This window comes from Coenobita brevimanus, chromosome 57 (genome assembly GCF_032717465.1).
Source record: "Coenobita brevimanus isolate Jiangsu-jjx chromosome 57, ASM3271746v2, whole genome shotgun sequence".
NCBI lineage: Eukaryota > Metazoa > Arthropoda > Malacostraca > Decapoda > Coenobitidae > Coenobita > Coenobita brevimanus.
Window position 1 is genome coordinate 48,354,942 of NC_137010.1, and position 12,836 is coordinate 48,367,777.

The window sequence follows — 12,836 nt, forward strand, 5'->3', positions numbered from 1 at the left end:
GTGAGAGAGAGAGAGAGAGACAGACAGACAGACAGAATGTCAGGACACTAAGATATCATAACACACTACATAATAGCTGGTCACACATACGCCGTTAATATGTAGTGTAGAGGATTGAGGAATGTCGTGCCTAAATTTGAGAGAGCTGGAGGAAACAGCAGTGGGAATTCTAGCTACGGAATGTCACCCACAGGGTACGTGACGTCATGCAAAGCCACACCACACACCTGATGGAAATCACAGATTCATACACGTGCCCACACACATGACCCAACCAGTCATATACAGGGGAAATTGGAGAGACAGGGCAGAAGGGGTTGAGGTGCGATAGGAAACAGGAGAGGCACGGTGGGAGAGGCAGGAGTAGAGGGCACGGCGTTAGCTACCATAAACCGGCCTTACCTTTGTACTGTTTGTCAAGATAACTCCCTTGAGAATAAAACTACAGTCAAACCCCAGACTCATCTTCGTCTTTCTCCTGCTATCTACGACAAGACTAACTTGAAAATTCTCTCCTCTTACAACCCTATAATCTAACATTTTTGGAAACGCCTTGGTTACGGTTACAAGAGAGAGAGAGAGAGAGAGAGAGAGAAAGACAGACAGAGAGACAGACAGGGACACAAATAGGACTGGTGTCTAAAAGCTGGAGTGGGGTGAGAGTGAGGAATGAGGTGAGAGGTAATTCGGGTGGGATGGGTGGTGTGAACCAGAAGAGCTGGTGAGACACGGGAATGGGGAAAGAGGGAAGAGAAGGAGTGGGATGAGAGGTGAAAAGGAAAAGAGTGAGAGGATTAGGAAAAGAAGAATAGACAGAGAGATGATCGAGTTAAGAGGGAGGAGTGGGGTAAGAAGAAGGAGTAAAGAGAGAGGGTGGGATGAGAAAGAGTGTCGTGGGAAGAAGTGTTACTGAGTAGGGAAAGAAGTGTCTGGAGGTTCTAGTGTCCAGGTCACTCCTCACAGAATGCAGCGTCATGCAGTACATAAGTTCAGAGTGCCAGTCATAATAATATCCCTTCAGTATGATTTTTTTTTTTTTAATGTCGCCACAGCCAGTTGATTTTATTCCCCTCAATCCGGTGGACCTCTCGTGGCGAAGGGGTTAAGAAAGAACACCAGTATCCTTATGAATGCGTGAGTTCTTTCTTAATCGAAATAAAATTATCTTCAGAAACACACACCATAGTGAAGGGGCTTAAGGAAGATGTGGGAATATTCTAAAATTATATTGGAACTCTTGCATTACGATTACTTTTTTTTTTTTTTTTTTTCTTGCTCTCTCTGGACAATTATGATCAGTATAGGAGAAAGCTCCTGCAATGGCGAATTATATATAATTCAGTTACAAGCGTCCATACTTGATGGTGTGGAATATATTCAAGCATGGAAGCTTGCAAAAGTATGACGCATGTCATCCCATTTGTCTCATATTAACATACGCTGTGCAGTTTTATGAAAAGCTTTTAAATAATATATATCATTATCTTAAGTCTTAGTACCATGGTGTGGAAAGCTATTGTTCGGTTTCCTCTTCTTCTTCTTCGTCGTCGTCGTCGTCATCATTGCCTTCTTTTTTCTTCTTTATTCCTCTCCTTTTTTTCTGTTTCTTTCTTCTTCTTCCTTCATTCTTCTTTCTTTCTTTCACTTTCTATCTTTCTTTTTATGTCTTTCTTTCTTTCTTCCCAACAAAATAGTGATTTTTCCTTTCTTTCCTCATCGATTCTTTTCAGACTTGCTGTTCTTCCTTGGCACCCCCCCCCCCTTTTTTTTATTTAGGCTTTTAAACGGTTTTAGTGGATCAAATGTCAAGCCATACAAACATAAATTTTTGGATCATATATTTTTGTACGTTATTAGTCATCATGGCACCATGCAGAGGAGTATATCGGAGTGCTGTAGTGTTTACGGATCCTCATGTATTCCCATGCACATGTGGAAAAACTTCAGTTTTCCATAACCTTTCAAGCAACTGGAATATTAACAGTTTTCGTGGTTACTCAGTTTTAGCGTGCAGTCTGGTGCTTCCTGGCCTTTCCAGGAACGTGGTGACGAACTGTCAGAAAGGCCATTGAAGTACGCATAACACCTGTTAGTTTTTTCATAAGCTTTTCAGCAACTTGGGCAGTTTCCCTCTTGTTTCAACAGTTTTCAAGATAATACAGTTTTGGTGCTCAGCCTGACGCTTTTTGGCTTTTATCAGGAATATGATGGTCAATTTTGAGAAAAGTCATTCAATGGGCACCTACTATTTTTTTTTTCCACAACACTTTCAATGGTGTAGCCTATGTACAGTAGATCCGCTGTTATTTAACATTTTCGGAAATGAATCGATTTGTCACTGTTGTTGAACTCAATATGTAGTACTGCGTGTTCTTTCACAATTTCTCTCACTTTGCTCCCTCCTTCAAGCAGTTATAGCCTTCATTAACTGCCTCGATAAAGTCTCTCCCACTTCAAATTAGACCATCTTCGGGTAGTAGGAATATAATACACAAGACTGCCCTCGCACTGAAAGGATTCAGATGGTACGATGACGCTTTTTTTTTTTTTTAGTTTATTGTTGCTACATCCAGTCAGTTTCAACTGACTGATGACTTCTTGTACTGAAGCAGTTGGTGAATGCTGCATGTACTGTAGCTTATTCACTATTAGGGTTCTACCGGAAATTGAAAATGAAAAATAATATGGGTGTGACAAAGATGAACGGCCATACCACGTTGAGTACACCGCTTCCCGTCCGATCAGCGAAGTTAAGCAACGTTGGGTCTGGTTAGTACTTGGATGGGTGACCGCCTGGGAACACCAGATGCTGTTGGCATCCCTACGTGTCAAGTGGGGTTGGTGGAGGATTAGTGCCCCTCCCTGTAAAACAATTAACTCTAAGCCATTGGCCACCCCGTCTGGGATACATGGCGTCTGGCAATGGATGGATGGATGGGACAAAGATGAAATGATAAAACTCTTCAATGAGGACATTAACTCCTTCACTATGGTGAAGTTTTATTTCGTTACAGTCTTGCTGTAGCAGATGAATGTTAAGGAGCTTAACCCTTATGCGCCAGTTGACGTGTTATACTGTCACGATTTTGGGTGCCCATTTTCTGTGACAACCATAGGGTAGGTCGGTACCCAAGGTACCCCACTGATGCATGGCTCAGTCTGTACACAGCACTGACAGAATGTTGAGTGATGTCTCCCTCATCCTCCTCGTCCCATTCCACTCCCACATGCGCGAGGCTGATTGCGCCATAGACCCCTGTGAAAGTTCTGCCCTTACCATCGGGGAAAGAGCTCAGTGACTGAGCAGGTGTGTGGGAAATTGTACATAGTAAACAAGTATGCACAATTTTTTTTTTTTTATAAGTGAAATGTAAGATAAGTAATATCTAGTAAGTGTTACGAAATAAGTGTTTTATAATATGTTTTACAAGTGCATTGCAATAAGTGTTACTGTTTATGGTTATTTGTTAAACAATGATTGGAAATACCTTGAGAAACCCTATCTTGCACGATGAAAGAAACCCACAAGTGCACAGGCAAGAAAGAAAATGACCTAGGTGGTTATAACCAAATTTTTCCCCTTATTGCTCAGAAAACAATGGTGAAAAATTGTTAGAATTAGCGTATTTGAGATGTGAAGCACAAAAAATGTGAGTTGTTTAACGATTAAATTTTTTTCATGATGCCCCTGATTAGTACAAATCAGTCACAATTTCTGTACAAGTATTTACCTCATACTCAACCATACTGCGTGAAACAGCCAGAGCATTTACTTCTTAAAGTGCAGTTACCCTTACTCGTGATGTCAAGTGCAAATATAAGTGCTGCAGTAGAGGGAAATTATTATAATTTACGCAGGAAGTGAATGCAGAAAATAAAAGAGCTATTCTTTTCCCACACACCTACGGGGCATAGTGGCATTATGAAATGGGCAGAAAACCCTATGGGGACCCACATGAACAGGGTGATGACTCATCCTAACGATGGTAAGGAAAAGTTGAAGAATGAGTAGAAAATTCTGGGAGGCCAGGCAGTGTTACAATCACCACTACAGTCAGTGCTGCCAAGGCCAGCCAGCGAGTCCAAGGTCACTGGCAGTGGCACACACTTAGATAAGCCGGACGAAACACAGAAAACCAGTCATCTTCAACTTATCCGTACTCATTGGCGGGACCACCTGGAGACGTGGGGATACTTTCATTTGAAAAGGGAAGAGTTGATCAGTCTTATGTATCTTTAATTTTTTCTCTAACAATTATAGTTTGGCAGATATTAGGGTTTGAAGTAAGGGTATTTTTTCCAAAATCAGGGAAATCCCCAGTAGGGAGGAGTGGGCGACGTTGGAAAACCTCCGGCGGGTAGGGGTTAATAATTTCCAGGCCCGACTATCACGCCAGCCGCAAAAAGGCATCGAAATTTCAGCTTTCACCAAGTTAAAATTTTCTCTTACCGATTTGAAGGGCTTGAATTTTCACACCTGAAAATGCCAGTCTCAGTCCTATAGATCTAATGGTTATTGCACAATCAACCGTCAACTATTATAATTGTTACACATCGCATCTCAATGAAAATAGGAAAATTTTGGCATATACCTATTTTTCGCCAAATAACTTTACAAAAATCACCCAAATCGATATGAAACACGAGCCCAGACGAGAAATAAGTTGTATTGTAACAATGTGCATAAAACAAGGGAGGGAAAATTAGCTTTGATGCAAAATATAAATATATCGATTCACCGCATATCATTCAATAGGATAAATAATTATACATATACTGAAATATATAAATGAAGAAAAAACATTATGATAGTATAAATAAATGAAATAACTGAACAAAAAATGTTATTTGTGTTAAAATGTTAGGTTCTGCATGTAAATATTACAATAAAATTCACGTATGTGTTATATAAAATGATAAAACACTTGTACTTATGTGTGTAAATGGCCGAACGGCGGAAATAATATAGAAAAAAAAGGTAAGTTGCGGGTATCGTACAATCACAAAAGTTTCCCATCGAAAATGATGGAAAATGGGTAAATTATACAAGAAAAAATACCCTTTGGCTAATAACCTTACATACATAACTACTAACAGACATAATATACATTCCATTGCATAAAACAGGTCAGTGATGCAATGGCGTAGTGTTTGGCTTGCTGATTTGGGTGGGAGATGACAGTCAGACGAGGAACCAATGGGGTAGAGGGAGGTGGAGTGGGTGTGGGGAGGGCCCTGGGAGGTGGAGGGGAGTGAAGGGCCTCAATAGGGATATGCCTGCTACAAACTCCCACAATTGCATAGAGGGAGAGTGGGGGAGATTTGGGTGGGAGGAGACAGTGAGAGGAGGATCCAATGAGGCAGAGGGATGTGTAGAGATGGCCAAGGGGGGACAGGGGCCTCCCACCACATCTAGAGGGACCAATCATGCCAGACATCACCAGATATTGTTGTTAACATTTGCTAACTTCCATTTACCTCATCAAAGAGGCATGGCAACCTCTGCCCAGTGTTTTGTGGCTTCTGCTAAATCGATGTGGATCGGATTGACCGTGCCTTGTCTAAAACGTCAATCGATGATGAACGGACTTTAGGAGTTAAGAAAACCTCTCGTAGCAGAGGGATAAACGTAAGCAATATAAAACTTAAGTGGTAGGTGGTGGCGACCATCAACCACCCACTTGACATAGTGCTGTTTACTTCTGTTTTAACCTTTATCATTCTTTCTCTGTGCCTGCCCTCTTCTCATTCTGTTTCACCCATCTTTCCTCTCACCTCTTAATGCTCTTCCCTCCTTGTCAGGTGGCTTGACATTGAGTGACAAGCCTAATGGTTTCCAGTAAGCCAGCAAACCATTCACACTGCCGTACGTATTCTCTACATACTCCCTCCTTGTCAACAAGTGGGTTGACGAAGGGTTAGTGCCCCTAAATCAAAGTCAAACGGCCACTCCTTATGGGATTATGGCATCTGGCTACAGTTAGATAGATGGAATATCAAGCCTATGCATCTCGACATTTAAATCCCAAAGTAAGAAAAACTGTTTGGTGGCAAGAGGCATAAAGAAGTAAGCGTAAAGCAGTTGAAAAGGTTAATTCCTTCACTGCGAGGATGTCTTCACATTTTCTCTTGTATCCGAAAGACGACTGTATTAGTCTAAGGAGAGACTACAGTATTCGAATGGGGGGATACATGTAGCTTTCATTAGGCCCTTTACTTCTAAATAAAACCGTCTGTCAGTAGCAAGAACGATATATGTATATATATATATATATATATATATATATATATATATATATATATATATACAAAACTTACAGGAAGAATTAATATTTCATACAAGGAAAATTAGTCTGAAATGGAAAGAGGCTGGAGATGAGCTAAATGAAAGGTCACGTCTCGGGAGAGGCGGCAGAATCCGGGATATGATATTACGACTCAGTCTTCCTAGTACATGACCTCTTTTTACATTTTTGTTACCACCAGGAAGATATGATGTGACGGTGCTGTGTGAGGCACATATAAGAGGGGGTCAGGTGGTATGAATGAAAGATGGGACATATTCATACAGTTGGGGTTCACCCGATCCTTCTCCTCATCTTTTAATTTTCCTTTGCTCGATAATACCATTAGGCTGAGAGAAACCGGATATGTTTCTCTCCCCATAAATGACTCACTTTCATATGTATCTGGGAAGAGAGTGACAGACACGCTCTGATGTGCAGTATATTAAAAAAAAAATAGAGAGAGAGAGAGAGAGAGAGAGAGAGAGAGAGAGAGAGAGAGAGAGAGAGAAAGTAGATTTACTCTTGTCCACGACTGAACAATATATATATATATATATATATATATATATATATATATATATATATATATATATATATATATATATATATATATACACAAACACACACACACACACACACACACACTAAACATTTCAATTCCCATACCCCGAATTCCTGGATTTCGGATTTCTCGGACTCGGGCTAAGACGAGGTAATATTGTCAATATTACTACATGGTGTAATAGTAAAAGAACAACAACAGGTGGGCCGCCAGACAAAGATCTCGAGCTTCTTTGCACCGCGGGTTGGCAGGCCACAGTCGCCTCACCCAGATGCTGCTCACCCCATTCCTGCACCTTAGTCACCTCAACCTGAACCTGAATCACCTCAACCTGAACCTGAATCACCTCAACCTGGCCCCAGTGGTGTCACCCGGTCACACACAGAGGTCACTGGTGACTCCGACTCTGAATAACAAGTTATTCTGAGGTCCCACTATATGATCGCGGCATACTTAGTTTCACCTGCAACGTTTCAGTAAGTATTTATACTTTCCATTAATAGTGTATTTATGTTTATATTATTTCAGTATGCACTACACTTATGCTTATGTTATTGTGTTAGTATTATTATTTTATGTACTGTGTATGTTAGTTATGTTGGTATAGGTAACCTACAGTACATTCCAGAATGCTCTAGAATATCGAAATAATTTGCTGGACAGTATTACAGAATTCGGACAAAGTATGGTAAAGTCCAGGAAATAGTATGTGGGCAGGACTTTTGCGATTCCCGGACTTTTGGGGTTCCCGGACTTGTCTCCTACCCCCCTTTTAATCCTGGAAATGGAGGGTCGAGTGTGTGTGTGTGTGTGTGTGTGTGTGTTTATATATATATATATATATATATATATATATATATATATATATATATATATGTTCATCATCTAATCCTGTATTGTCCCATGAGGAGTGTAGAAACCAGGGGCTAGGCAAGTTGGTGCTGACATTTGAGATGAGAGTGACCGGCCTCACTCATCCCTGAGTGGCACTATGTGACCAATAAACCCCAACCATCCCTTGGATATAAATCTACACAGGCTTAATCCGGCTTGAGCGACTTATTTACTCACTAAACCAACATGCACCATAGTTTGGTTATATGGCTACTACCAAGTGTAGTAAATGGTTTCCTGGTATACAGGACCACCATTTGGCTTATCACTCGATGTAGAGTCATCCATAGACAGAAGGAAGAAGAAAGAATGAAGGTAAGAAAGAAGAGGAAGGCAGGGAAGAAGGAATGGAGGAAAAGGGCAGTCACCTGAGAGCAGCACTACATTGAGCGAGTGGATGAAGAGCGCCCCCACCAACCACAAAATATATATATATATATATATATATATATATATATATATATATATATATACTGTATGTATATATATATATATATATATATATATATATATATATATATATACTGGCCGAAAAGGTCCAGGGCGGACTTTTTCGGTAAGCTGCTGCGGAGGGCTGATTTGGCCTTCGGTCAATATACCTAATGTAACTTTTCAACATACAATTAATCTTAATTAATTATATACCAAAACACTCCCTGGATCATGCTGATTCAGAATATGTATCATATATGGGGGTAGACCCTAAGGGAGCCGAGTTTATAGGTAAAAAACATACACACACTCGCCTCCATTATTATTATTGTACTGTATATATATATATATATATATATTTATATATATATATATATATATATATATATATATATATATTGTTACAGAACAGAGAGAGATAATGAACAATTCAAGTGAGAATAGTAAAAATCACTACTGTCCCATAAAGTTCCAGGTTCAAAACAAAAGAGTTAGGTAAAATTACAAGTTAAAGTTTAATGCTCAAACTAACAACTAAACATTCAGGACTCATAAGGATAATGTAATGGCAAAAAACAGGTTAAATTATGGTTAACTGCAATAGCCTCTATTAACACGAAATTAGCTAGAGTACATTTATCTAAGTCAGCCCTGATAAAATGAGAAAACCGGATAATGCTCAGTTAATGCAAGATATATTATTACAGATACAAAATATTATTAACAATGGCTGACATCCAAAACTCCACATGAATCACAAAAACCTTACCAGACCTAAAAGTAACACCTTAGCTATACAGTACAAGAAAAAAAATGCAACAACACTTATACTCAAATTACACAGCAGCTAGATGGTTGGAGACTTCCTGAGCACTCACAAAAATTATAACAACTGTACAGGGGAGGACAGAGATGTGAACAAAATGAGGAGTAGATCTAAGTGGCAATTAATGCAGAGACTGAGCTCATTATATAGGGGCTGGCAGAGCTTGATACAACTTGTAAGAAGGACGCGCAAATGAAGCCATAGGGGACAAAGAGTTGACACTCCTGCTCTGAACAACAGAAAGAACGACTTACCAGTACTCTACTATAAGGGAGGAGGGGAGGGAATGTGAGGTAGAACACGCACTATGGAAGCCACGAGGCGAATCGTGATCAAACGTGCAGCATACTGTACGTTAGAATTATACAAAGGATGATGAAATCATAGGCTATGTAACACCGCCCCACAAAGAAAAAGAAATTTACAAAGGAAATTTCTTATTACTCTAAAACAATCTGTCTAAAGTCTAGATAAGCAATCTGCAATAACATTTTCGTTTCCCTTGATATGTTGTATGTCTAATGAATACTCCTGAAGATGTAGACTCCATCTTGTAAATCTCTGATTTTTATCTTTAAACTTACTAAGGAATTTCAGTGGGTTATGATCGGTATAAATGACTATGGGGTTAAAACCAGAACACAAATAAAATGAAAAATGCTGTAAACCCAAAATCAAGGCCAAAAGCTCTTTCTCAATAGCTGAGTAGTTCTTTTGAGGTGGAGTGAACTTCTTACTGTAATAAGATACAGGTTGTTCAATACCCTGATCATCCTCTTGCAGCAAAACAGCCCCAGCTCCTGTATCACTTGCATCAACAGCCATCTTAAAAGGCTTAGCAAAATTTGGAGTAGCGAGCACTGGCTGACTTAATAGGATAGCTTTAAGTTTGCTGAAAGAGGATTCACAGTCATCGGTCCAGACAAATTTAACTCCCTTTTTCAGTAGGTCTGTAAGTGGTGATACAAGAATTGAAAAGTTAAGAACAAATCTCCTGTAATAACCTACCATTCCCAAAAATCTTTGTAGCTCTTTCCTACTTTTAGGTCTGGGAAGATCACTTATAACCTGAACCTTAGCTGCTGGTGGTGCAACGTGTCCATCACCAATTACGTACCCAAGGTACTGAACTTTAGCTTGACCAAACTCACACTTTGATAAATTAGCTACAAGATTAGCCTCAACCACACGCTCAAGAAATTTACTGACATGGCATAGGTGATCTTTCCAGTTGTCACTGAAGATTAATACATCATCAATATAAACAACACACCCTGCCAAACCTTCTGTTACAACATTCATGAGCTTCTGAAAAGTGGCTGGTGCATTCTTCATACCATATGGCATTACAGAACATGCAAAAGTCTTTCCTAGTGTTACAAAACATGAGATCTCCCTAGCACGTTCAGTCATAGGTACTTGCCAGTATCCCTTTAACAAATCAAACTTACGTATGTACCTAGCCTTTCCGATCTTGTCTATGCAATCTTCCACGCGAGGGAGAGGGTAAGTGTCTGTTTTGGTTATCTGATTAACACGTCTGTAGTCGATGCAAAGCCGCTGTGACCCACCTGGCTTAGGGACAAGAGTGACAGGAGAACTCCACTCGCTCTGACAGGGCTCAATCATCTTGTGGTCCAACAAGTAGCCAAGCTCCTTCTCAATGAGAGGAACTTTCACTGGGTTCACACGGTAAGGAGGCAGTTTAATTGGCTTTGCGTCTCCAACATCGACATCATGCATCAACACAGTGGTTTTTCCTGGAGTAGCACGGAACACTTGCGGGTACTCCTGCAGTAATGCCGAAAACTCCTGCCTTTCCTCGGGAGCTAGATGAAAGCTTAGTCTGGAGATCATTCATGATATCAGGATTCTTCCCCAAACTATCACTCAGGCTCATGCTGCATGGGAGAACTTCACTTGCAGACTCGGGTGGAACAGCTACAGTGCAGACTGGGTTATTTTCGTCCAGCCTGTGTTATAACTTTAGCATGTTGATGTGATAAAGTTGCTTGTTCTTCCTACGATCTGGTGTGGCGATGACATAGTTGACATCACTGAGTTTCTTCTCCATGAAATAAGGACCACTAAACTTGGCTTGAAGATGTTGCCCATGCACCGGTAGCAGAATTAAAACCTGATCTCCTGGCTGAAAGTGGCGTAACCTGGACTTCTTATCATACCAAGTCTTCATCTTCTCCTGAGCAGCTCCTAAATTCTCTCTCGCCAGCTGTAATGCAGTAGACAGCCGTTCTTTGAACTTCATCACATACTCCAGCAGGTTGACGTCATCTTCCTCCGACAGCCAGCATTCCTTGAGTAGCTTAAGGGGTCCTCTTACTTCATGGCCAAACAGTAGTTCAAAGGGTGAGAAGCCCAGTGATTCATTTGGTGATTCTCTTGCGGCAAATACAACGAATGGAAGACCTTTATCCCAGTCTTTCTGATGTTCCAAACAGTATTTCTTGAGCATCGATTTGAGTGTTTCATGATATCTCTCCAACGCTCCTTGGGTCTGGGGATGGTAAGCTGAAGACGTGATCTGGGTGATACCCAACTCTTTCAGAGACTGCTTGAAAACATTTGACATGAAATTACTTCCCCGGTCTGACTGTACCTCCTTGGGCAGACCAAACTTTGTGAAGAACCCTAGCATTTCCTTAACCACGTTGTTTGCTGAGATATTTCTAAGTGGAATGGCTTCAGGATAACGAGTAGCCATATCAATCAGGGTCAACACATAAGAAAATCCTGAAGAAGTCTTAGGAAGAGGGCCCACAATATCCACCAACACACGGGTGAATGGCGCCTCAAAAGGAGGAATGGGAACTAGAGGTGCAACCTTTTCGGTCTGATTACACTTCCCCACAACTTGACAGGTGTGACAAGACTTACAATACCAGGAAACATCTCTGAAGATACCTGGCCAGTAGAAGTGTTTCAAAATGCGTGCCACAGTCTTCCTCACTCCAAGATGTCCTGCCAAACTGGAATCATGAGCCACTCTAATGATATCCTGCCTACAAACACGAGGGATGACAACTTGATGTACAACCTCCCATTCACAGTCGGTTGATGCTGTTGGGGGTCTCCACTTCCTCATAAGTACTCCTGACTTTATATAACAACAAGTAGAAGCACCAGCTGACTCTTCCTCACTGCAAGCAGAGTTAGCTAGACCTTTCAACTCAGGGTCAGCAACCTGCAACTCAACCAACTCTTGACGAGACAAATTATCAACACTACGAGGTACTGCCTCATCTGGTGAGTGGTCCAAATTAGCAAGAAAAGTGTCAGCTAGGATAACATCATCATCATCATCATTATCCTCTAAGTCACCAGTACCTTTAGACTTAGCCCTAGTGACAGCACATGCAGAGAACACATCAGGGACATCACAATCCTGGGTCGCAGCCACTGGCTCACTAGACAACTGAGGAGCTGGACACACTTGACTTCCACCAATATCATTTCCAAGTAAGAAAGTCACACCTGACATTGGGAGTGTCTCAACCAACCCAACCATAACGGAACGATTAACAAAACCAGACTCTAAATTCACTCTGCACAGAGGGACAGAGAAGTAATTATTCCCTACACCTTGTAAGATTACAGTTTCATCAGAGGAATTAACATTACAGCCTAGAACACTGGTCAGCATAAGGGATTGGCAAGCACCTGTATCACGATATATTTTAACTGATTTCCTGTCATTACTGTCCAGAGGACTGACAAAACCATCAGACAGGAAATTAGCACATGAACTCTTGAGAGTGTCACCCACGTTACTGCTCAAAAGAGGAGCTTCATCATGAGAATTAAATTTACCCCTCAA

At 40.8% G+C, this 12,836-nt stretch overlaps 1 non-coding gene and 1 pseudogene across 1 annotated transcript; one reads left to right on the forward strand and one right to left on the reverse strand.

Annotated features, from left to right (window-relative positions):
• LOC145401986 (maltase-glucoamylase-like) overlaps positions 1 to 12,836 on the reverse strand; it is a 426,725-nt pseudogene that overhangs the window by 203,584 nt on the left and 210,305 nt on the right.
• On the forward strand, positions 2,700 to 2,818 carry LOC145402513 (5S ribosomal RNA). The gene has a single exon (XR_013897807.1). It is a non-coding gene; the product is annotated as a 5S ribosomal RNA (ribosomal RNA).